We start from the raw sequence: 4,542 nt of genomic DNA, 5'->3' as shown, positions 1-4,542 counted from the left end.
CTGTCAACGAGGTTAGGGCCTGGGGGTCTTGGGAAAAGGAAGGGTTATGGGTTTTCCAGTTGTAGAGGTCAGAGGCAGAGAAGGGCCAGTACTGGACCGTGCGATTGACAGTACGGAGGGGAAAAAGGGAGGATTGCCAAGTGGAAGGGCCATCTGGGTCCTCAGTCCGCCGCAAGCAGAGACGTGGAGGTGTTGGCGGCGGCGTCCGAGGGGTGAGCTTGGGCGGGGCTGGAGAAGGAGACGGGGTGGAGGGAGGGGCCGAGGGAGAAGTTGGAGAAAGGGTAGGGGCCGAGGCGGTAGAGGAAAGAGCTGGGGACAAGACAGGGGGCAAGGGTGAAGCGTAAGGTGGAGGTCCCAGAAGGGGGTTCTGAGGTGGAGGAGGCAGGGGGTCAAGAAGGAGGAGATCCCTCTGGGGTTCATCTGGGAGGACTGGCTTAGGCGGGTCCGGATTCCGATTCTTTGGGGCTTCTAAGTTAAGGAGGGTAGATTGGGATGGGGAAGGGGAATGGAGGAAGGGTTTCACCCAAGAGGGAGGATTTCGGACCAGATCCTCCCAAATAATTATGTAGGCCACCTGGTCCTGGTGTCCGAGTGGCCCAGGATCCATCACTTTTGCTTTAACCTGCAAGATAATTGAGAGGTTAAATGTTCCGTCCCGGGGCCACTCCCCATGGAGGGTTGGCCATTCAGACGAGCAGAATGTTTTCCATCGTCCCTTACGGACTTCTACAGAGAGGTGGTGGGCTCGAGCCCGGACGTCAGGGAAGTGAGTCAGGGTTAGAGACAAAGGAGTCGTCAACGTCTGTCCCATTTCATCCACGTATAACAAGGACAAAACGAAAGTAACAAAAATAAAGACCAGACAAGTAAGGAGAAGCCGCGCGGCCAGAGAGTGGCGCCACAAGATCACAAAATATTCAGACGGCAGGGGTGGCCTGCCTACAGATTTGAGGTGGCTGACTGAGTCATCAGCCTTCTCCCAGACTACCGCCAGGGCGTCCCCCGGGGCGTAAGTGGGAAGGTGCCGGACACGTCTGTCCCCCTTCCCCACTTAATTCAGAAGGATTCAGAAGGAGTACTCCCCAGAGTTCAGAGTTAGCCGGCAAGACAGAACAAAACGAAAGTAACTGGTAGGTCCGTTCAGTCAGCAGTCCGTGGCCCGGGCCAGATGGGTCTCCGCCGGATGGGTCGGGGGTCCTCGGACGACCCCACTTCCCGGCCAATGCACCAAATGTTGGAACCAAACTGTCGATTCCCTCCTGGGCAGGGGTCGCCGCGAAGGATCACCGACACGAGATTCACAGCAGAGAGTTATTTATTACTAGCGCGCTAGGGTCCCAAGCTCTAAGTTGGCCCTGGGACCCCGACTGCTTGTTACAGGCTGTTTATATAGGCAAACACAAGTTCAAACACAGCTTATGGCGCGAAATTCAAACAAAGCTTAAGGCGCAAAATGATTGGGTCTAGCTATGGCCTGAGCAAGGTGTCTTATGCTAATTGGTTAGAGCAGGACCTTATGAGGTTTTTTCCTGGAGTTGTTGATTCCGGGAACTTCGAGGCAGGGTGGGACCCCCGGAATTGGCAGGGTGGGACCCCATGAGGTTGTTTCCCGGAATTGGCAGGGTGGGACCCTATCAGGGTGGGTCCTTATCGAGGCAGGGTGGGACCCTATCCAGAGCCACCTGGTGTTAATTTTTTTCTATATGAGGCCTAGTTTCTAAGTTTTATGAGGCCTAGTTTCACATTGAGTTTTAATCATGATGCAAACTCCTCCTCTTTCTGCTAATATCATGTCTAAGACTATCCTATTTTCCCAAGCCATCTCGCTAGTAGCCCCTAATTGTTCAGCTATTCCTTTAACAGCATCTCTAGTGTAGTTAATAATCACTGTTGGTGGTAGTAGATGTAGTTTATCCAATCTACATTTTTATTAATTGTTACCTACCAAAATATTGACTTAAATCCTGCAGCTATTTGATTTTGTGTTTTAAATTGATCTGGTATTCCCTGTGGGACTCCAATTGTGTCTAAATAGATGTGAGAGTCTAAAGACCCATAAGGGGCTTCTCTCGCTTTACATTGTCTTATTTTTCCTTCCTCTGGTTGATGAAATGCCAGGGTGAAAGGGATAGCCAATTGGACTAAAGCACAAGTGCCACTCCAGTTATTTGGCAGAGTGTCCAGTAAAGGTTCACCACAATACCACCACACATCCGTTCACAGATGAACAAGGGCTGACTGATTGATAAGCTCTTGAAAATTCTTAAGCTCATTGCATCCCTTCAGGTGTCCAAGGAATGCTGAGTTTCCTCCCTGTCATGGGAGACAGGAAGTGAACTTAGTGTTGGGAGACAGAAGCTGGATGGCCCCCGGGGGCCGACCCACAAGGTGGCAGACTTTGGGATATAGCAGAGAGAGCTTGGCACGACTTATTATTCCAGGCTATAGAAACCTGGAAAAGAGCTACCATGCAACCCACGCCCAGTCAAATGGAGGACCACCTTAGTAGAAAGGGGACAATCTGGGCCTCTGGCCTGCTGCCTCCCAAGATGCTACTCAGAGGTTGTAATGGTTAATTTGATGTGTCAACTTGAGTTGGTTATAAGGCACCCAGATATGTGATTAAGCATGATTTCTGAATGTGTCTGTGAGGGTGTTTCTGAAAAAGATTTGCATTTGAATTGGTGGGATAAATAAGGAGATGGTCTTCTCCAGTGTGGGTGTGCGTCATCTAAATACTTACAGGAGTGGACAGAACAAAAAGTTAGAGGAAAGTTGCATTTGCCCTCTGCCTGATTGCTTGAGCTGATTATGGTCTTCTGCCTCAGTGCTCCTGGTTCCTAAGACGTCAGACTTGGACTGGCACCTACACCATTGGTTCTCTGGTTCTCATGTCTTCAACCTATAACAGATTTCCTGGGTCTCCAGCTTGCAGATGACAGATCATGGAACTTATCAGCCTCAATGACTGTGTGAGCCAACGTCTATTGGTTCTGCTTCTCCAAAGAATCTGGACTAACAGAGATTTTATTACTCAGAGTGATTCTAGAGAAACAAAATTTTGAGAATGACTTCTAAATTGGTTCTGGGGTTTCTAGAATTGACTCTATAATCTAATTAGATATAAAGACACTTCTAAATCTATTTCCTAGTAAAGAAAGCACAGATACTCCATGGCATAACCTGGTAATAGAGACATGAAAAAATTTCTGCATCGTATACACCTAATAAAACACTTAATCAAGGAACTAGGTATCTGTGTATATATGATACTTGCAAATGTTTTTGAAAGCTAATGAATAATGTTGGTTGGTTCCTCCTAATGTCACCGGACAAAGTAGTGAAAGAAAAGGATGAGCTCGCCGGGTGCAGTGGCTCACGCCTGTAATCCCAGCACTTTGGGAGGCCGAGACGGGCGGATCACGAGGTCAGGAGATGGAGACCATCCTGACTAACACGGTGAAACCCCGTCTCTACTAAAAATACAAAAAAATTAGCCGGGTGCAGAGGCGGGCACCTGTAGTCCCAGCTACTCGGGAGGCTGAGGCAGGAGAATGGCGTGAACCCGGGAGGCAGAGCTTGCAGTGAGCCGAGATTGTGCCACTGCACTCCAGCCTGGGCGACAGAGTGAGACTCCGTCTCAAAAAAAAAAAAAAAAAAAAAGAAAAGAAAAGGATGAGCTCAAAGATTTGAATTCCCAGCTCATATACTGTGTAAAGGACATGAAGGCTCCTATGTGTGCCCTGAAGGAGAAACTTAATCTCTTGTAACTGCAGTACTGAGATTACTGAAAATGAAACACAGTAATCTCACCCATTGACTTACTGAATGCAAATTGAACTCCTAGTCTCACAGAGTGTGCACTGCTGCAGTGAGGGCATTAATGGAGAAAAATGCGATCCTATAAGTTGGGATGGAGGACATGTGGGTAGAGCCTGATGAAGCTGGGGACTCTGAGCCCCTAGATTCTGATGAATCATCTTTGTCAGTGAAGAGGTCTCCCCACACCCAGTGGAAGTATTCTCTCCAACCTCAGCAAAAGTGACATACTCACACCCAGTGTCAATGACATCTCCAACCACAGTAACATCGGCTCATCCACCCTCTTCTTTCTCAATCTGAGGGGATTAACCCTGAATTGCCTGAATAAACTATAATGGCCTCTCTTGAGGCAATTGCCATGTTAGACAATGCTGGTTCTCTTCAGGTTCTACCTCCATCACTTGTCTTTGCTTCTAGAACTATAACTAGGCTCAAGTCTCAGAAGCCCATAAAGGTGAGGTACAAAGTGTGACCCCTGAGGAGGTGTGATACAATCAAAATAACTATTTGAATTTTCTAATTTACACAGACATAATCTGGGAAGCAGCTGTGGGAATAGATACTAAGAATGTAGGATAATAATGGAAGGAACATAAAGTTTGATCGGGTTCAACTTATCGCTATGAGCTCAAAAAGCAGTGATTCTACATTTAATGTAGCAGCTCATAGAGTTATAAGAGACTTTAATAGTTTGGTTGGTTAGTTAGCTGAAAAATGAAC

This window comes from Macaca nemestrina, chromosome X (assembly GCF_043159975.1).
Source record: "Macaca nemestrina isolate mMacNem1 chromosome X, mMacNem.hap1, whole genome shotgun sequence".
In the NCBI taxonomy this organism is placed as follows: domain Eukaryota; kingdom Metazoa; phylum Chordata; class Mammalia; order Primates; family Cercopithecidae; genus Macaca; species Macaca nemestrina.
The sequence above is the reverse complement of the archived record's forward strand: the minus strand, read 5'-3'. Positions refer to the sequence as shown.